This window comes from Sarcophilus harrisii, chromosome 2, assembly GCF_902635505.1.
Source record: "Sarcophilus harrisii chromosome 2, mSarHar1.11, whole genome shotgun sequence".
Classification (NCBI taxonomy): domain Eukaryota; kingdom Metazoa; phylum Chordata; class Mammalia; order Dasyuromorphia; family Dasyuridae; genus Sarcophilus; species Sarcophilus harrisii.
Genome location: NC_045427.1, coordinates 642,259,480 through 642,281,848, shown reverse-complemented (window position 1 = coordinate 642,281,848; position 22,369 = coordinate 642,259,480). Strand labels below are relative to the sequence as shown.

General features: G+C 36.3%; 1 protein-coding gene across 1 annotated transcript in view; it reads right to left on the bottom strand.

The window, feature by feature from the left end:
- Positions 1-22,369, bottom strand: part of ANK3 (ankyrin 3) — a 592,702-nt gene that overhangs the window by 533,696 nt on the left and 36,637 nt on the right. The window lies entirely within an intron of this gene.

Sequence of the window (22,369 nt, the reverse complement as noted above, 5' to 3'; positions counted from 1 at the left end):
ATGTTTAACCGACGCTGGTCATAGGAAGGCATCAGGCGTGTGTGTGTGTGTGTGTGTGTGTGTATGTTTCTAGGATGACTTTCAGTTCATAAGACACATGCTTCTCAGCATCTACAAAAAAGGGAGACTCTTCAGAGACAGTAACAGCCAACCCCTCCATTTGGCATAAACATGACGTGGCCCTTGAATGTGATTCAGGCGGTGAGAGGCTCAGCTCACATTACCACCCCTAGCTGACCCGCTGCTGCCCAGGCAGGGGCCAGGCCCAGGCTCTCCTCACGGCGGCCCCTGCCGTACTGGGAACTGGAAACCAGAGGTTCATGTGAGTTGGGATGGAGACTCCATCACGAGGCTACTCCTGACTGTTCCTAAACTGTGAAATCACCCTCCAGTTGTTGGTATAGATGAGTCCTCTCTTGCTTATTACTTGAGAGACCTTCTCTTGGGCTTGGTTTCCTCAACTTTGCAGTGATGGGGCAGGACTAGAGATGATTTTCCAAGGCCCCTTGCACAGCTCCGAGTTGTAAGGTCAAGTCACCATCATGGTATTTCTGAAAGCTTTGAGATGGCAATATTCATAATTTTTGAAGTCATGGAATTGGGTCCCTAGATCATTAGGGAGAGAGGGAGAAAGAATAGAGAGAGAAAAGGGGGAGCAAGGAAAAGAAGGGAGGAGAAAATTTCTAAAAGGAAAGAGAAGAAGAAGGGAAAGGAGAGGAAAATACAGAAAAGAATAGGAAGGGAGAAGAAGAAGAGGGAGGGGAGAAAGAAAAAGATAGAAGGAGAAGAAAGAAGAGGAAGGGGAAAAGAGAAAGAGAGGAGTGCAAAAGAGGAGGAATTGAAGGCGGAAGAAGGAAATGGAGGAAGAAAGAAGGAAAAGGAGGAGGAACAAGAAGAGGAAGGAAAGGAGGAAAATCAGAAAGGAGGGGAAATAGGGAAAAAAGAGGAGAGAAAATAAGAGAAGAGGGGAGGGAAGAAAGGAAGATAGAAGAAGAGGAGAAAAATGGAGAGGAAGAGAAGAGGAAAGGTAAGAGAAAGAGGAAAAAGAAAAAAGGGAAGAGGAAGAAGAAAAGAAAGAAAGAAAAGGAATAAGAAGGGAAAGAAAAGAAAAGGAGAAGATAGAAGAGAGATATAGTGGAGAGAGGATAGGAGAAAAGATGAAATAAGAGGGAAAAGAAGGAGGAGGAAGGAGAAAAGTAGAAAGAGAATGAAGAAGAAGAAATAGGAAGCATAAGAAGAAGAGACAGAAGAGAGAAGTAAGGGAAGGAGGAGAGTGAAAAGATGAAGAGAGGGACAAGTGAAAATAAAGAGGGAAGGACAAGGGGAAGCATGAGGACCTTTCAAAAGGTCCATGATTTTGAAAGAAGGGCAGGGAAAAAACAGATTAAGAGATGAGATAAAGGAAAAGGAAACGGTCTAAACTGATATTTTTTCCTGAAGATTTTCCTGAAGAGTTGGCCAGTATAGGTCCCTCAACTGTATTTATTAAGTACCTACCCAAGAAGGTACCATGATAAGCCCTGGAGATGTGAAAAACAGTTCCTGTCCTCAGGGAGCTCACACGCCATGGGCAGAACATGACATTTCCCCTGCTGTTCTGAAGAGGGAAGGAGCACTAAGAACGAGAGGAAGCAGAAAATGGGTGATGCTTGAGCTGAGCTCTGAGGAAGCCAGAGATCCTAAGAGATGGAGATAGGGAAGGAGAGGGGATGTTGGAAGTATCAGGAATAGCCCTTGCAAAGGTTCAGAGCAGAGGGAAGCGCTCAAGAACAGCAAGTTAGCCCTTTGACTGGGAAACCCAACCTGAGCTGAAGGGATCTAAGGGACACAGAGCACCAAAAGGGGAGACTGGAGCCATCCTGGGAAGAGCCTTGAATTCCAATCTGAGGGATTTGTATTTTATCCTAGAAGCAAAAGGGCACTACTAAAGAAGGTCCCTACTTTTTATGTAGAACATGTATTATGAAAATAATGGTTATAATAAAATCACATCTATATTTCATATTGCAGTTTTTTTAGAAACAGATTTTTTATAAAGCTTTTTATTTTCAAAACACATGCATAGTTTTCAACATTCACCCTTGCAAAATCCTGTGTCCCAATTTTTTTTTTTTTTTTACCTCCCTTCCCCTAGATGGCAAATAATTCAATATGTTAAACATGTGCAATTCTTCTATATACATTTCCACAATTATCGTGCTACATAAGAAAAATCAGATCAAAAAAGCAAAATAAAAAATGAGAAAGAAAACAAAATGCAAGCAAACAACAACAAAAAAGTGAAAATACTCTGTTGTTGTCCACATTCAGTCCCCACAGTCCCCTCTTTGGGGGCAGATGGCTCTCTCCATCACAAGTCCATTGGAACTGGCCTGAATTACCTCACTGTTGAAAAGAGCCAAGGTCACTACTTTTAAGAAGGGGACTGGGATGCTTGGATTTATATTGAGGGGAGCTTCTTTTAGCATGAGGATGGGCTGGGAAAGTAACAGACCAGAATTAAATCTTTTGCAAAGTTCCTCCATTTTAGCATTTTCCAAATTAACCATGGCCCAATGTGTCAGGCTCCAAAATCACAGTGTCTCCTCCAATATGGCAACTCAAATAAAAAATGAACTTCAGAACATGAAATTTGAAGTCTAAGAATGTGGTTTATATCCTAACTCTCCTAATTACTAAATATATGACTTTTATCTTTCTGAGCCTTAGTTTCCTCAGCTGTAACATAAACAAGTCAGAGCAAAATATATACTCAGGCCCTTTCTAGTTCTCAATCTTATCATTCAAGGTACCACAGAAAGGGAAAATAATAAAGGAAGTCATGGGCATATTGCTTGTCCTATATTACCTTATTTAATCTTCACAGGGACTCTGTGAAGTAGGTATTAAAGCTAATACTATCCCCATTTTGTAGATCATCTATTCAGTTAACAAGTACTTATTAAGTGTTTTGCATGTGTTCAATTCTAAAAGAGGCAAAGAAAAGCAGAAACACTATCCCTGTCCTCATTCTAATTACATTCTAATTTACATGCTAATGACACACAGCATAAATGGAGCAGAAACATAAGCCATGGATAGGTGGCCACATGGGGCCAGGGAAAGCCTCCTGCACAACATTAGATTGGGATTGAATTTTTTTTTTTAATGGTAAATTAGTACTTTTTTTTTTTTTTTTTTTTTTTAGAGCTTTTTATTTACAAGATATAGGCATGGGTAATTTTTCAGCAAAACCTTTTGTTCAAATTTTTCCCCTGCTTCCTCCCACCCCCTCCTCCAGATGTCAGGTAGACCAATACATGTTAAATATATTAAAGTATATGTTAAATACAATATATGTATACATGTCCATACAGTTATTTTGCGGCACAAGAAGAATCAGACTTTGAAATAACGTACAATTAACTGTCTGTGAAGGAAATCAAAAATGCAGGCAGATAAAACAGAGGGATTGGGAATCCTATGTAATGGTTCATACTCATTTCCCAGAGTTCTTTCCCTGCGTGTAGCTGGTTCAGTTTATTCCTGCTCTATTGGAGCTAATTTGGTACATCTCATTGCTGAAGAGGGCCACATCCATCAGAATTGATCATCATATAGTATTGTTGTTGAAGTATATAATGATTTTCTGGTCTTGTTCATTTCACTCAGCATCAGTTTGTGTAAGTCTCTCCAAGACTCTCTGAAATCATCTTGTTGGTCATTTCTTACCAAACAATAATATTCCATAACATTCATATACCACAATTTATTCAACCATTCTCCAATTGATGGGCATCCATTCAGTTTCCAGTTTCTGGCCACTACAAAAAGAACTGCCACAAATATTTTTGCACATACAGGTGCTTTTCCCTTCTTTAAGAGCTCTTTGGGATATAAGCCCAGTAGAAACACTGCTGGATCAAAGGGTATGCACAGTTTGATAACTTTTTGAGCATAGTTCCAAATCGCTCTCCAGAATGGCTGGATGTATTCACAATTCCACCGACAATGCATTAGTGTGATTGGAATTGAATCTTGAAGAAAACAAGGAGATCTAGAAATGAAAGCTAAGGAGACAGCATTTCAGACAAGAGAGAAACCAAATATATAAACCTTTATTAACTTACCCTCAATTTATCCTGCATATAATTTATTGTTTGCATGATGTCTCCCACTTTGAGAACAAGAACTGTTTATTTTTGTTATTGTTGTTTACTTTTTTGGATTTTTTTTTTTTTGCCTTTCTTTGCATCCCTAGCACTTGACAGAAAGCCTGGCATACAATAGGAACTTAAGAAATGCAATTTCACTGACTGATTGGTTTAATATGTTCCAGGCAATCTTCTAAACCTTGTGGATACAATCACATAAAAAAGTAAGAAAGGTCCTGTCCTCAAGAAGCTTGCACTCCAACAGAGAAAGACAACAAATAACAACAAAAAATAAAAGGTAAGAAACACAAAAAAGTCAGGGAGGGAATCCTCAAAGGGAGAGGGAGCAAGGCAGCACCTAAAGTCAGAGGTAGAGCCCAGAGTACAGTGAAAGTTGGCCATTGTTAAGGAAGGAAGTCAGTATTTATTAAATGTTTTCTATGTATGTGTTCAATTCTAGAAGAGACAAAGAATAGCAGAAAGACTATCCCTGTCCCCAAGGAACTTACATTCTAATGACACATAGCATAAATGGAGCAAAAACATAAGCAATGGTTAGATGGCCAAATGGGACCAAACCCAGGTATCCTAGCTCTCCCTCCTAATTTCTAAGGCAGTTGAGTGTTGTGGTTAAGGAAGCAAGGCTAAGACTGACTAAGCCATTCATGAAAAAAGAAAAAGGGATAAGAACAATTCATTTACTTTACCTTAGTGACCCATTGGGGTTAAAGAGGAAAGGGAGGATGATTATAAGTTGGCTGTTAAGCTTCCCTTGGTCCTGAGTAACCTCCTAATTCACCTATACCCCACTGCCTACCTACGATATGAGCCATCTCCCTGAAAAAAGCAGCCAACATTTTAGTCCAAGGTAATCAAGCCATTTTATCCTATCCTAGGGGATGGTTCCATTCGGCTACTGTACTCCCCAATCCCAGGAGGAACTGGGTTACCCACATACCATTGGTGTGAGAGATTTATATCTCTATTCTACTTACTTTTATCTCCCTGTGTGAAGTTCAACAAATGAGCTAACAAGGAGGTTAGAATATCTATCACTAAGGTTACTTTCTAGGTCTTGATCAATGGCTCCCTAACCCCCTCCAAGGATTTCAGCACAGAAGAGAAGCTGAAAGTAGCTTCCCTGATAGGTCAAGCTTAGGGGAAAAGTGCTAGGCAGCTGAGTAGGAAACACTGCAAGGAATCCCCAGAGAGCTGTGTGAATCTTGCTAACAGCAGCATGGCCAGCTCTGCTCCCTGCTGCATTGTAATCCTACACATCCCAACAGATCCTGGGTGGCCAACATTCCAGAGAGGGTCAGTTGACACCCCAAATCCTTAAGCACATCCCCCAGGTTGCTCTTCCTAACTCTCACTGAATATCAACAATCACCTCACATTTGTCCGTGACTATCCTGATATTCTCTGACTTCCCTCAAGTTGTGCCAATAATCTAAGCCTATGAAAGGGGCCGAACAAGGGGTAATTTTGACAGCCAAGACCTAGCATTTCAGTGTCTTTATTCTAGAATAAAAATCTTTCTCATCTTTAAACCTCAGGAGAACCTACTAGCTCCTCACCCTTGGAAGACACCAGTTTCCATCTTCTTCTCAGCAATCATACCAGAATGAATCCCCCCCTCCCCCTTATCTCTACCTCCTAGCTCCAATCAGCACACAGCTGATTTTTGCAGAAAACTTGCCTCATTTCTTCCATCCCCCAGAAACACAATGATATTTTTTTGTGTGTGTAATATTTTATTTTCCCCCAATTACATGTTAAAACATTTTTTTTTAATACTTGATTTCCAAATCCTCTCCCCCTTCCTTTCTCCTTTTCCTCCTCCCTGAGGCAGTAAGCAATCCAACATAGTTTATACATGTGTGATCATGTAAAACATTTCCATATTAGTCACTTTGTATAAGAAGCCTTTTCCTCAGACTACCTCCCATTTACACTAAGTATACTTTGCATCTATATCATTGTTCATTTCCATGATGTCTCCCTCATTATGTGTGAGCCCCTTGAAGGCAATATCTGGGTTTTTGCCTTTCTTCTGTCCCCAGAACTTGGCATAGCAGACAACCAATACTTAATTAATACCTTCTTATCCAACAGACTGACTCCAGTCAGATGGATGGCTCTCCTTTGATAAACTTCTCTCAACCTGCTTTTGTTTACTTTTTAAGGATTATCCTGAGTGTGCTCACCACCCATTTTCTGGTCAACCTATTGCCATGCTGATCTCTGCGCTGGGCCTCCAATCAAGAAATCCAACTCTTATTTTGGGACCTGGTGACTTAAACTTATCCTTCTGCTCTCTGAACATTTTCTTGCCAAATTGCATCCTATTTCTCCTGCCTCTGGTTATAGCAATAGTAATTAAATCAACACTTCCATTCCTGGAAAGATTTGTCAGTCAATTGCCTTGCAAATTCTATTCACCATCTTTGTGCCTTTCTGTTCCCTCTAGCTAGCCACTATTTTCCTCTACATACTTCTCCTATTCAAAGGTTAGTATCTTGAGTAGAGGCAATATTGCTTTTGATATTTATATCCTCTGTGCTTAGCACAGTGAACAATATTTCTTTTCCCCCTCACTTTCTAGTATTCAGTGTCTTTTTCCATAATATTGCACAAGTATGGCATTCTATCTAAAGAGATTGAGTACAGACTTTGGGACTCTGTAAATTCTCAACAAATAATACATAAGAGGAAGCGTAATTTAAAAAAAAAAAAAGAGTATGAGACTATGGATAAGTCACTGGAGGCTTAGTTTTTCTATCTGTAAACTAGTAAAATAATGTCCAAATTGTCTCCCCAAAAGCATTTTGAAGAAAGTGCTTTGCAATTTTAAAGGTTTAAAATGGAGATTCTGTGATGGAGTGAAAAGAGCCTCTGAATTAAAGACCAATCTCTGATACTCTTGAATAATTACTCCAGACTCCCTAGGTCTCAATTTCCTCCTCTAAAATAAGGGACATTCTCTGATCTCAGAATCCACCTGAAGCTTGAGATCTGTATATGATTATCGTAAAGATGAAATATTGTGATAGATAATAAATGCCTGTTAGATAGAATTCCATTCTCTTTGTTCACTAATCAGGCAACAAGAATATCAAAAACCATTAGTATCCTCCAAAACCCTGATATTTTAGGCTGAAGAATTATAGAATTTGACTAAACCACCAGAAAAACTTATGTCGAATCAACAAGGATTTGACTTATTTTTTAAAATATTTATCAAAGGTCAATATAAGGGATCGTATACGAAATATGTAGTAGCTTTCTAAATAATAGATAAGTACTTACTGCTATAATTACAATAACATTTTAATTCATTATGTGCACATGTATATGTATGTATGTATATGTATATGTACACATACATATAATATAATGTATAATATAATACATTATAATATAAAATCTCTGCAGTACCAAGCTCCTGGAGGGCAGGGATTATTTCAACTTTGTCTTTGTATCCTGAGAACGTAGCACAGTGTCTATCAGGTAATAGCCAATTAATAAAGATTTGTTGATTGATCTCAGTACATCCTCACAACAAGCCTTTGAGGTGGGTTGTATGGGCAGGATTAATCCCATTTTACATATGTGAAAACCGAAACTCAAAGAGATCTCTTATCATGAAACCAGTAAGCACTCTTGAGAAAATATGATCCTGGATCCTTTTCCACTATGAACATGGTAGTACGGTAGTAAGGTACCAACACAAAAGATTTATAGATCAACTCTCTGGAAAGAGGGAAGGGGAAATGTAAAGAGAAATATAGATGATGTAGAAATAAAAGATAACAAAAGTCATTAAAAATATGTATAATCTGATTGAAGATAGAAAATACACAGAAAAACTTCAATGTAGAAACCATACAGATTAATAAAAGTGTCAAAAGGATAATAAATAGAAAACATATTAAAAATGTCTTTACAATGTTCAAAGCTATGCTAAAATTGGTATAAAATAAAGAAATTAAGTAGATGTTGACTAACTTTAAAACTAAAAATATAATTGTCCTTGGGGTTTTTTTTTTAATTTTCTTTGAGTGGATGTCACCCTTTTGTATTCATATGCTACTCTAATGTTATGATTTAAATTGCTCTCTATTGGCTAAATAGAAAAAAAAAGCTAACTACCACTTATGTAAAAAAAAAAAACCCAACACAACAACAAAAACAAAAACAAAAACTCCACAAATAATGTGAAAGACCAAGAGCCACTCTCCAGAAGCAAAGTGGACAAAGTCCAAAATGAACACAAACTATCAATAGCTATAGGAAAAAGACTTAAAATTAACTTCAGAAAGTATTTGCATGGGAGAAACCTAGTCTAATAAGTACTTTCCTTATCACAGATGAAAATCTTAAAATTCCCAAGAGGGAAACAAATCATTCAGGATCACACAGTCTACTAGTATTCAACTCCAGGCCGCAAATTCAGCAGGACAAAAGGTCTGTCAAACTGCCATATTATTCATTTAAATTTAATATATATTCATTTAAGGAGTAAATTATTTATTGTAACAAAAAATTTTTAGATCACTCACCAAGCTTACTATGTGCTAGGTACTATGCAAAAGAAAAGCCAAAACAGCCCCTTTCCCCAAGAAGCTGACATTCTAATGGAAGGAGATAACATACAAATCAGAAAACACAGAATAAATAATGACTAAATAGAGGGTAACCTTACAGGGTGAAATTATTTTAAAATGCTCAGCATATTTTTCTAGAATAATTCCAAATTGTTAATGAATACAATAATTACTTGGTTTTTTTTTTTTTTAATCTATATTTATGATTTCCTTTGTATGGCCAACTCTCAATATAGAAAGTCCTTCCCCAATACTTATTGGCAATTTTTCTACAAATTAGAGGTGGAAAAATGGCTAGAGAACAGTTTGATGAATTATCCACAGTTACATAGTCAATAAATATCAGAAGAAGAGGAGTAACTGGGGTGGGCCAGGGACCAATTGGAAGGGCACAGTTCTGCTTCCTACCCTGGGAAATTTTTCTTTCCCTAGAGTCTTTGCCCAAGCTTTTCCTCAGGGAGGGAAATGGGAGGCCCAATTCTTGTCTTAAAGATGAGAAAAGAATCACCAGCTTGGGAATGGTCAGTGCCCCTGAAAGTGTCCAGATCTCAATAACCTACCTGAAAAAAAATGCTAGAGAATTAGGAGACCTGGCTTTGAATCCCCATTCTGAAATGAACTTTGGGTCTCTGCTTCCTTTCTCTAAAATGAAACTTGGATAAAGGAATTGTGGAGATCCCTTCCAGCTTAGCAGTCTGGGAGGGAGTCTATGACATGTGTTTTCTATCTTACTCCTTCCAGTTCACCTTCAAATGCAGTATGGGTTGAATGATGTCACTATCTGACCACAAGTACCACTTACTCTGGGGCCTCAGTTTTCCTATCTGTTGGTCTAACTGATCCCTCATATTTTTTGATACTTTAAGAGGTTTTTGTTGTTTGTTGAAGGGTTGGGGAATATGGAAATGACTTCAATTTTTGTCTTCTCCTTTAGGCTGGCTGATGTCCATTCTATCTCCAAACTGATAAAAAAAAAAAAAAAGTCCTAATAATTATCTAGGAAATAGTTCCTGCTGCTCTGCTTATGGACAAAAATTCCTAGTTATGGTTCTAGTCAGAGACTGGATTTGGAGTCTGGGGAAAAGCTGCTCTCTATCCTCATAGTTAAATCTGAAGAAATCTCAAAAAAAGAAAACAATTTCTGCCATTATCAGTGTTATAAATAATGATAATGGGGGGGGGGGGTAGAAAGAAGAGAATCCTTCTAAAACAAAATAGCCCAATCAAAAATTACTACATGTCTTATAATAGAAAGAAAAGGTTAATACTACCTATCGATGAAAGACAATTAAATGACAAAATTATATCCAAAGCCCAAATCGTTCAACTAAGTTTAGAACTGAATGTGATGGGAAAGTCATTATTGGTTAATTATCACTCCATGGTGCATCCATATATCAGTATTATGGTAATCCATTTATAGAACCACTGCTTTCTTCATTAAAATAAACCTGATGCTGCACCACATGTGGCTCAAGTATATTTTAAAATTAAAATTGCCCTGGGGGAGAGCCACTATTTGATTGATCTGAAAACAGTCTGGGGGTGATTGCTACTCTGAAAGTCTCCCTCTGAATGACTATCTAATGCAAATTCCACTTTCATCCAAATTACATAATTCTAACCCCAGCTCCCACCTCAGCCCCAGTCTTTGAGAAAGATAAATTTAGCCAAGAGACAAGCCTACCAGGTAAATACATAGAAATGATCAACTTGGCAAAGAGAAGCTCGCTCCGATTTGTTGACGACTGAGGAAAAAATAGATGTGGGTCACCCCAGGAGCCTCAAACAGGCCTTTCCCAGAACTGAGAGTTCCCTCAGTTTACTCCATAGATCAGCTATCAAGTAGTTGATTCAAATCTACTCAGACAGTTCTATTTTTAAATCAAATAACTCGCATAAGAGGACAACAGCATGGGCCAAGTTCGGCCTAGTAGGACAGGGCTATTTTTAAAATGAAAATGGCTTGCATAGGGGGAAAGAGAGGGCACAGGAAAATAGTTAGGATTATCTCCTGCGAAGTCTTCACTTTAAAACACCCAAGAATGATATTCTTTAAGGAGAATTGGAAATGATTTCTCGATTTAGTTTAGTTCTTTTCCTTTTACTTCATTTCACTTTTTAAAAAGGAAAATAAAAAGCTTGGGACAGAGCATACTTCCTGTAACGTATGACCGGGCAGGATGGAGACCTGAGGCGGGGGCTCAAATCTTTTACAGCATTCCTTGCATACCGCTCACTTAATCCAGAATGCTTAACTACCTGAAATCTGTCACTTATAAACTCAACTACTCTGTGATTAAAAAAAAAAAAAAAAAATATATATATATATGGGAGAGGAAAGAGATAAAGTGGCAGAAATGTACTCAGTCCCAAAGCGAGTTCGGCAGCATCACAAGCCAAACTGGACCCCTGGCCCAGGGCTCCCAGTGTCCTGGATAGCTCTTCCCACTAGATTATGCCACCTCCCTCCCTTCAGGCATTTGTATTTTTACCCATAATGCCATTTTGAGGTCAACTTCAAACATAAGGAAGAGCCAAGCAGTCAAAGAGTAGCTTTTTTAGATCAGAGGATCACAGGATTTTAGGGTTGAAAGAACTGTTGACTTCGTGTTGAAAGGATTCTTAAAGAACCCCTCTCTTACCCACCCTGGTTTCATTGAACAGATTAGGAGCTTTGTTTTTAGAGCAATGAAATTGTGGCTCTCCCCAGGGCAATTTTAATTTTTAAATATACTGGAGCCACATGTGGTATAACATCAAATTTATTTTAATGGAGAAGTCAGTCGCTCTATAAATGGGTTGCCATAATAGAGATACATGCAAGCATCATTAAGCAATAATTCACCAACAATAACATTTCCAATCAAAGTATTTACCTGGTGGTGTAGGAAATGCAGTCTGAGTCTTTAAGTGACTTGGGCTAGGTCACACAGGTGACAAGGATGGTGTTGGAAACCAGGTTCAAATATAAATCCAGGGTGTATTCCACCATGAACACATATGATCACACATGCACACACATACACAAATACACACACACAAACATAGAAAATATGCCATTTTCTATTAAAAAGTAGATGGTGAGGTTCAGGATAATATTGAATGTCTATCAAAAATACAAAGTCATTATCTGTGGATGAACCTATCAGTCTGGAACACATTAATGATGGCAAACAGGAATAAGGGGGAGTTGAGTAAAACAAGTTAGCATCTGGGGAGGCACACCCTACTCCTTCCTTGCCTCGTTACATATCCAGTGAATCAGCTCAATCAAACCCTAAGTAAAAAGGGAGCAAATTAGGTGGAAAAAAGATTCCTACCATTCACTTTTTCCTAGTTACATTCCATTTCTAATGCTCCCCTCCTAACCTTGATCATAGATTTGGAGCTGCAAGTGACCTTAGGGGCCATCAAGCCCAACCTCATTTTATAGAGAAGAAACTGAGGGGTTAAGGTGCTGCTATCCCAAAGTCATTCACGGCATCACTGATCCAGAGGCTTAAGGATTCTTAGAAGAAATCAAATTCAACTACCTCATCCTCTTATTTTACAGATAGGGATCTGAATTTCAAAGAAACCAAATGATTTGCCAAGGTCACACAGTAGTCTATATAGTAGAACTGAGATTCAAACTAAAGTCCTCTGACTCCAAATGAAGCAAGTGTTCTACAAATGCTCAGGGTAAGCCAAGGTAGACACAGGAACAAAACTGGTCAGTCTAGATGATGCACCATGAAGAACAAGTACATTATTATTAACAGGTTAATTATGAACCTGTAATATAGGATGGATAGATGGATGGATGGATAGACAGATGGATAAGTGGGTGGATGTCTGGAGGGATGGCTGGCTGGCTAGCTGGATGGATTGATGGATGGATAGATGGATAAATGAATGAATAAATTAAGCATTTACTAAGGGAACTCAATTGGTCCCTGAAACTGAGGTGCAGAATGGAAATGACTTGCCCAATCTGCCACAGTTGGGATTCTAAGTTTGACTACAAAGCAAGATCTGCTTTTATCATACACACACACACACACACACACACACAGTCACTGCTAAAAAAAAAATCCAATGTCAGATATGTTGGATATGGAAGAAATGCCAGTGATCTTCTCAGCACATAAACAGTTAAAGGAATTTTGTTTAGGTTGGGTCATGTAACTGCTAAGGGTCCTCTCAATTCAAATTCTACGCTCTAGCAAGGGCCCAAGGCCATGACCTGAGAGTGAACGTATCATTAATTGAATGAGCTAATAATACTTGCCCTACCTACCTCCCAAAGTTGTGGGGAGGAAAGCACTTTGTGAGCCCCAATATATTATATAAGCATGAGTTGTTTTTATTGCTCAAGATCAAAAAGCTAGTTAGCAGCAGGTACAGCATTCAAACTCAGTTGCTCTAACACTCCAGATCTTTTCCTCCTTTCCAATACACCATAGTCTAGCTTATGGTTTTACGCCAAGGAAATGAGATTGGCAAAGGTTAGCAAAAGCCAAACCCAGGCTTTGAAATAGCACTCTATTTACAATGTGGGACCTACTCCCATTTCATGAGGTTAATCCCTAAATTGGGAGCAATAATTACAGAGGCAAGACAAAGTCAGCAATTTTCACATAGAGCATTTACATCAATTATAGAACAATAACCTCGCTCTCACCTAATAATTGACCTATATACCTACAACATAGAATAGGTACAGTACAGCTTCTGCCACAGTCCTCACTATTCATGACTCTCATTAGCTTGAGACAGAAACTTAGGTCCCCCCAGTCATTAGCCAGATGGTTCATTTTTCACTTTCTACTGAGGCTTTCCTCAGTTTCTTCACCTGTAAAATGAGGAAATTGGATGCAACAACTTCTAAAATCCTTTCTAACTCAAAGACTATGATACTATAATATAATCTGGCAGGCCCATTAGCAAAAATATTTCCATGGGAAAATAAGTTCAGGCATTTTGGCCTATAATTTTTAATTGAAAATGAACAATATAAAATGTGGGAAAATGGTTATAGGCATCATAAATATCTTGATGAACCTTTCTTAACATCAAGTCTACTTAAACCAAAGTTCAATGTCAGATCCATACCTTAGTTTGAGCACTTTTCTTCCTTTTAATCTGATGTTTTGGGGAGGCAAGGATTAACGGGATGGGGATAGGGATTTGGAAAGTGCTCTTGTCTAGAAATAGGTTAAGTAGGGATCTGGTACCTTTGGTGGTTGCCTTCTTTCTGATAAAAATCACTCCCAAACTTGGAATTGGTTCAACCCTTCTGGAAAGCAATTAGGAATTATGCTATCCATTTTCTGGCAGATTGGCAATAGACTCAGGTAAAGAATAAGACATATGTTCTCAAACATACCTATCGTATGGATCTACTATGTTTAACAACATGCTTGTTCCAAGGCCTTTGTGTTTCTCATTTCTTTTCCAAGGGTTAAGGCAGATAGGGATGAAGCAACAAAGAAAAAAGGTATCTCTTTAAAAAAGGACAAAATGAAAGCCAGAAATAAGCAAGACAGTTTTTAAAACTACAAGTTGTACCTATACGAGAAAAAGCAGTAGTTTTATGTACTATGTCAGTAGTTTCAGGTACTATCCTCTTTTCTGTTCTCCTATAAATATAGGGACACTCATTTAAAATTATTTTTTCATCAACCACATAGATGAAAACAACAATAACAACAAATAAAACTGACCACAATCAAAGGAAAAGACACAAAAGGATGGGGGAAAAAAGCATGTCTTCCCTGCTTTATCCATAATCCTCTTATCCTGCTGTTAGAATTCTTCCCATCATTCAAAGACTATACCTTTCATAAAACCATCTATCCCACTACTATCAGGTGTGAGTTTGCCCTCCCTGAATTTCTCAGGGTATTTTTTCTCTACATTTCCTATGCACTTAACATCATCCTGATATATACAAGTATTTTATCTCCCTGTCTTATTTTTTATACTGAATTAGAACTTCTTGAGGTCAGGAATAGTCTTTTTCATTTTTTGAAGTTCTAAAGTAGCATAGTGTCTTATATGTAGTAAAACTTTAAAAATATTTAAATGAATGCATGTGAAATACAACTTGCAGGTAAATAAAAACCACCCTATTATTCTATAATTAGTCTGAAAAGTTAATATATTACATATAAAACTTTTTTTAAAAAATGTTTTCTATGTCTAACTCTTTCTGCAATACTGAAATTAGAAATCTCTCAAAATGACTGAGATGATTTTCCTCCATTCCCAAATACAACCAGTTCATAACTGATAATTATTTTAATAATAGTACTTACAGAGGGTACCCATTCTAATGTAAGATAATTGATCATTAAATGTGGTTAAAACACTTTTCAAGCTTCTTTTCCTCTGAGCTAATACATTTGGCTTCTTTAAAGTTATTAACTAAACACATGGGTTTAGGAAAGAACAAGAAGAGCCACATAGGTCTTTAACCATATAAATGAAAAAATGATATAAATATCTCAAGATATAAATATCATCTACTTTCTAAATGGAGAGAAACTATTAGTACTATAAAAATTCTTTCTGTACAAAGGAAAATAGTTTTGGTTTTGGAAAATGCAAAAGTTAAGAGAAGAAAAACAAGAACAACAACTTGAAGGTCCAAAATGAGAATCAACTTGGTATAGGTATCATATAAACAAACATGCTTTACTGTTCACTCTCTTTTAATCATCCATATTGATGATATCTTTATATTTACAATTCCTTCTCAGTCCCCTTTCCCTAGATCACTATGCATTTCCCATATGTTAACATTGAGTGATGTCCAAAGTGTAGCTCTGAGTTCTATTTCACTATCTCTCTCTTGGTGATTTCATCAGTTCCCATGAGTTTACTTACAATGTCTATGGAAACAACTTCCAAATCTGTTCTTGTTTTCACTGCCAATAAGAACATTTTGAACTGGACATCTGGTAGAGACCTGAAGCTTAACATATCCAAAATGATATCTACTATTTTATACCTAAACTTCCTTTTTAAAACTTCTATTTATGCTAATTGCACCATAATCCTACCCTTTTTTTCCTTTATAAATTATCTCCAATATTTTACTCTTCCTCATCTTCCATATCTAATAAATTGTCAAATTTAGCCAAGGTTAAGTCTCTCACATCTATCCCATTCTACCTGTCCATTCAGTCAACCCATAATTAGTCACCCTACTTGCATTTTCTCCTCTCTAATTTATCTATGAAATGGTTGCCAAATGATATCCTTAAAATACAAGTTGGACCAGTAACTACTCTACTCTAGGTCCTTATCAATGCTGACTAGATTCTTACAACAGCCTTCTAATTGTTTACCCTGCCTCATGTCTCTTCTTAACATGAATCCTTTCTCCAGTTGGTAGACAGGATGATTTTCCAACACACCGTCCCCTACTCAATAATTCTAGTTCAGAGATTCCTAATCTGGACCTGTTTTTTTTTTTTTTTTTTTCTTTTGGTGATATATCCATTTGAATATGACAAACTTCCTTTTTAATCATATGTGTTTTAAGAATTTAAGAAAAATATTCTAAGAAGAGATCCATATTTGCCTCTTTTCAACAATGAGATGATTAAAGCTAGTTCCAAAGATCTTGTGATGAAGAGAGCCATCTACACCCAGAGAGAGGACTGTAGGGACTGAGGATGGATGACATTTTCACTTTTTGTTGTTGTTTGCTTGCATTTTATTTTCTTTCTCATTTTTTCCTTTTTGATCTGATTTTTCTTGTGCAGCAAGATAAATGTATAAATATGTATATGTATATTGGATTTAATATATATTTTTTACCATGTTTAATGTATATTAAATTACTTGCCATCTAGGGGAAGGGGTAGGGGAAATGGGGGGGAGGGATTTGGAACACAAAGTTTTACAATATTGAAAAATTATCCATTCATAGTTTAAAAATAAAAAGCTTTAATAAAAAAAGAAAAGAAATATGTTATGGGCCAGAAGTCTGAACTTGAAACAAGTTGCTAAGTCAGTGGAATTGATAGAGAAAATGGTTATCTAGTTTATCATGGTTCAGTATGATTGATTTAATCTTACAAACAAATAATGGTTTCTTAGTGATATAATGATTGATTTATACTCAGTGTGAAGCATATAAGCAGGGACTGAGAGCCAGAGACCAGAAGCTTTCAGAGAGGAGAGAAGACAGACAGGACCTCAAGTTCTCAGAACCAAGGACAGACATTCATTCCATCTTCAGTCAGGCCACTGGCGGCAGGCTCTCTTCCTGCACTTCCCCCACTGAGACCAAGGCAGGTCTGAAAGGCTCTCAGGAAAGCTGCCCAACCCCAAGAAAGAGATAATAAAAGATTTAGACTTTAACATCTGGCTGTTCTTGTGGTGATTACTGAACTGGAGACCTCCAAGAAAATGGAACCAAAAAACATTACAGAAATAAATGAGAAATTTTAAGAGACAAAAAAGAAGGGGTCCATACACACACACACACACACACACACACACACACACGTTAGGAAACCCTACTTTAATAGTTACTATTTTCTTCAAAATCCATTGTCTGCTTTCTGCAGCAATTCAAAACTGTCCTGATCATGTATACAATGATTTTGTTCTTCATTCAGTGATCACATATAGTTCTCACTAAGCACAACATATCCTTGAAATTTCTCAATCTGTCATCAAATTGTTTCCCAACCACCATGAGGGTTCAACATTTGCATGGAAAATAATTCCAAAGGTATGATCAGATGCAACTACATAACCTCACTCGAGTTCAGGACACCGTACCTCATTCCTCTCTGTAACTGTGTATTCATTCTTCATCAGCTGTGTAATAATATGATCCAGATGTTGCAAATGTTTGCATTCTTGTAGCATAAATGTAAGTCTGTCTGAAACCCATGATCACTAGATATGAACATTTCAAAAATCTTGAAACTATCATGAACCATCACAAATATTTTATAGAAACAAATCTAATATTGCCTTTCATTGTAGTATCAAGATTGTTTTCTTAAATTTAACTTATCCTCTGCTTTTACTACTCTTCTAACTGGCAACTTTTAAAATGAAGTGGTTAGCAATAATAATCCATAATTCAGAACACTTTTTGTAAGACTTTTCTGTGTAATCAATATGCTAGTGACAGAAGAGAAGAAAAGTGTCTGAAGAGTTGTTGCTGTTTGTTTGTTTGTTTGTTTTACAGAGGTTAGTTTATATATAAACTGTTAAAAAAATGAAGCCATAAAAATTCAATTGAACTTTAAATACATTTGTCATTTAATACCACGTTCATCATTATCTAGTAAAAATATATATATATATATTGAATTTTGGAACTAACTTCATTTTTTCCAACTGGTTAAGTGGCTTAAAATTTTAAAAATGAATCATCTCTCAGCAATAAAGCTTATAAAACTCTGCATAACATTTTTATGAATGAGCATTTTAAAATTTTATTCTTACTTTAATCAAAATACAGAAATAAACTCAACATAGAAGAATACTGTTTCTTTGGTGTTAGCCAAGTATTGCAAACTTTTGTTCAGATTTTTTAAAAGTTAACATAAAAATTAAATTTAAATATGATTATTATATTATGCTAAACATCTTCCATGTTGCAACTTATTTCACTACCAATGTTACTTATAGCCAACAAATTTTGTAAAAGAAAGAAATTTAATATGATTCTTGCATATAGTAAGCATATGAAGTTTGGCTGCGTTGTTTTTAGTTCTTATAAATGTCTCAAAAATATTTGTATTTTATAATTAGTTTTATATCTTTGGACTTAAGTTTTCATAAGTGTAAATAAAATAAAAGTTTATATTTTATAATTGTATAATTTTAATTTGGAACTTTTGGGGGGCAGTTATCACTGTAACTATTATAGGCACTTCATCAAGTTTAAAGAGTGTCATGAGTTATATATTAAATTACCCTCAGGGAGTCATAACATATTTTTTAACTGTTAAAAGGGGTGCCCAGAACAAAATATGTTGGGAGCTACTGGCATAAGGAAAGGACTCTTCAGAAATGTTAACTTGGCTCATTCTCAAAAAGAATGCTCTATAAATAATTAACACTGGAGCAGAGATATTTCTTATTTTGTAACAAAGATTAATTTCAGGAAATTTGATTATAAAATGGACAGATTGATGGCACAGTGCCCAGAGTGTCAGATTTGGAGTCAGGAAGACCTGAACTCAAAACTGGCTTCAGGTACTTAGTAATTGTGTGACTCTGGACAAGTCACTTAATCCTGTTTACCTCAGTTTTCTCTTCTGGAAAATGAACCACAGAAAGGAATGGCAAAGCATTTCCTTACCATTACCAAGAAAACCCCAAATGGGGTCATGGAAAGTCAGATATAATTGAAATAATTTTGAAACAAACAAATTCATATAAAAACAAAAGATTCAATGGATGTGGTTTTATCAATGGATATAATGCCTCAAAAGATATATAACTCCTGGTTTTGCCAGCACATCCTGAGGACTACTGTGTCATATACATTGTCTCCCCCTTATAAATGTGAGCTCCTTGAGAGCTAAAATGCTTCTAAATTTCTGTTTTTACTAACAGCATTTGGTATTATCCTCTTAATTTTTTTTCATCCTTTTTTTTTAATTCATTCACATCCTACTTTCTCAAAGAGTGTCATCATCAAATAAAATATATTAATAAGAGAGATAGTGTAATTTAGTGGATAGAAAAGTATCTTCACAATCAGAAAAATCTGGGTTCTATTCATAGATGTGATTCCCAGCAAATCACTTAATCTTTCAGTGTGACTAAGGACATCTTAATACTCTAAGTTGAAAAACAGGTGCCAATCTGCACTGGTAAAAGGCGTTTCCTCACTGGGATGAGTTTCTTATACTTGTGAATCACAAGTCTGGTTCCCCACCTCCTACTCCCCCCCCCCAAAAAAAAGGGTTCTATGGGAGGAAAAATCTCTTCAAAAATCAAATACTTGATCAAATCAAATACTTCAGGTAAAAAAAAAAGCCATAAGACACAGTAATGAGTTTTTGTTTAAATTAGAAATTCTGTCCCACTTGTGTTTTATAATTTTTGAAAGCTATAGTTCCTATAGGATGATTCATGTTTCTTTGGAATCTTTGAGTACTTTTCAGCTTTAATTCATAGCAAGTTCTGATCCTAGGGTATAATTACTAATTACCTTTCCCTTTTCCTAGTCTGTTTATCCCATTCCCCAACTTCTACCTGCCTTTCTATCACCATCCTCTTCAAATCTCATTTTCTTAGCTAAGGGAGCTCTTTTCTCTAAGCTTGAAAACATAGACGAAAAGCCTTGCAAACCAGAAAGCATCCTATTGATCTTCCCAAGAGTAGCCGCAGTTTTTATTGCTACAATCTGTCTTCTTTGAATCTTACTTCCTCTCTTGGCTTGAGAAGATCCTGCAAATGCACCAGAAGAGCTGGGTGTCCATAACCCTATTTTACAAGGAGGCACCACCATCCATAGGCGTCACACTGCAAACTCCTTTTCCTTGTGACTTCAGGCAGTACAAAATAAATAAGTCCACCTGCTTAGTTAACTCTGCCAGGCTCAAAGTCTACATATCAAGTCTACAGGTAATAAAGAATAACTAGAGAGCTTAATGCAATGCTAAGCACTTAAAAATGCTTTTTCATCCATTAATAGGATTTGAATCAATATTTAAGCCTCAATATAAATTAATCAGTCAACAGTCACTGATTAGATGCTTACTATGCGTCAAGCATCACTTTTCCATAGAGTCCCTAAATGTAGCTAATTAATTAAATGAATGAATGAATAGGTACATATAGAAGAAATTCACATTTAAAATCATATAATAGCACTTTAACTTTGATAAAGCACTTTACAAATATTGTCTCATTTTATTCTCACAACTTTGGGAAAAAGGCACTATTATTATTCCCATTTTACAGAAAAGCAAACTGAAGCAGACAGAAGTCATGAGCCTTGCCTAGAAGTTGTCTTAAGCCAGATTTGAACTTGTCTTCCTCACTCCACACCCAATGATTTATCAATTGCCAAAGGGTGAGCAAAATAAAGTTCATCTATCTATAATATTCAAAATAGCCTTCACCAATGTGCATATACATGCAATGTTTTTCCTCTAGTGACTGGTTATGCTTGAGAATATTGACCAAGTAGAACATTTATACGACTTCTAATTTGTTTTTCCCCTTTTCTTGCCAACAAAACAAAGAATGATTTTCTTTTTTAGAAAATCAAAATAATCCACTAAAAGGATAACATAGCTCCAATATGGATATATATTATATTGACATATATGGATAATCTATTATGTGGATATATCATCTACCAAATATATTTTACAGTAGATGGAAGCTTGCTTGCTGATTCAGACAAAATAGGAGAAAAATCTCTTTTTTTAAAGTTGATATTGATTTTGGCAAAAAGTTTCCATAGCCATTCATTTGTAGTATCAATAGTCTGCTTTTACATAATTAAGCTGCATTTTGAGACATTCATCTCAGTTATGAAAATGTTGTGGGGAATAAGGGCAGTTAGGTGGCACAGTGGATAGAGTACTAGGCTGGAGTCAGGAAGAGTTGAGTTCAAATCCAATCTCACATACTAACTAGGTGTGTAACCGGGCAAGACTGAAATGGGAAGTATACAGAAAATACAAAACATGGAAAAATTCTGCAACAATTTTTTAATATTATAATCATAATCATATTATAACAAACTCTGTTCACCATTAAGAACAGTGGAGTCACCAATTTGGACTTTTATGGCCCACTTCAAAAAATATGTATAAAGTGGAAATTGTAGTGAAGGGAAAAAAAATGGGGAAAGCAATTGTACTAAATTGAATCTACACCGAGAGGTCCCATGCTGGATACAGCACATAAGAGGATTTAGTTCTCAACATATATGGAGGAAGGAAGGAAACCAAAGGCAAGACTGCACTGAAGACATTATTGCAACAACAAAAATGACCAAGAAAAGCCAACTACTGAATCCATGTTTCCCTGTCTATATAAAACTTTATAGGAATATTCTACCTGCACACCAAAGGCATACTTAATGAAGGTGTCCAAATGGCCCAGTCATTCACAAGCAGTGTTCCACAGCAATTTATGTCCTCACTCCCATGCACAGTTGTCTAAAAAAATGCAGTGAATACAAAAAGGTACTACAATTTTTTAAGCATTAGATAGATGTGGTCAAACACTTTAAAAGTTTCCCTTCATCCAGGTATCTTTCAAGCACTTGTCAAGATTATAAAAAGATTGCTTGAAAAACAAAACCGAGCTAATTCTGTTTACACAAATATATCAGAAATAATTCAACAGCAACAAAAACCAAGAAGAGAATGTTAAATTTGGAATTGTTCACAATTTTGCTCCATGTCAGACATTAGATATTAAGTGACAGACTCTTCTGTATTTTAATCCATCCATTTTAGTGCTGTGCAAGCATGGCCTAATGTTAGGATGATAATTAAGCAACCTGATTTATTGATGGGCAACATTTTTCAAAGTTTCAGGTGATATGTTGACTTTGATAGTCAGCCATATGGAGGATTACTGAAATCATAGATGACTGTGATGAAAAACCAGGATGAAAGGCTGGAAACAGATGGC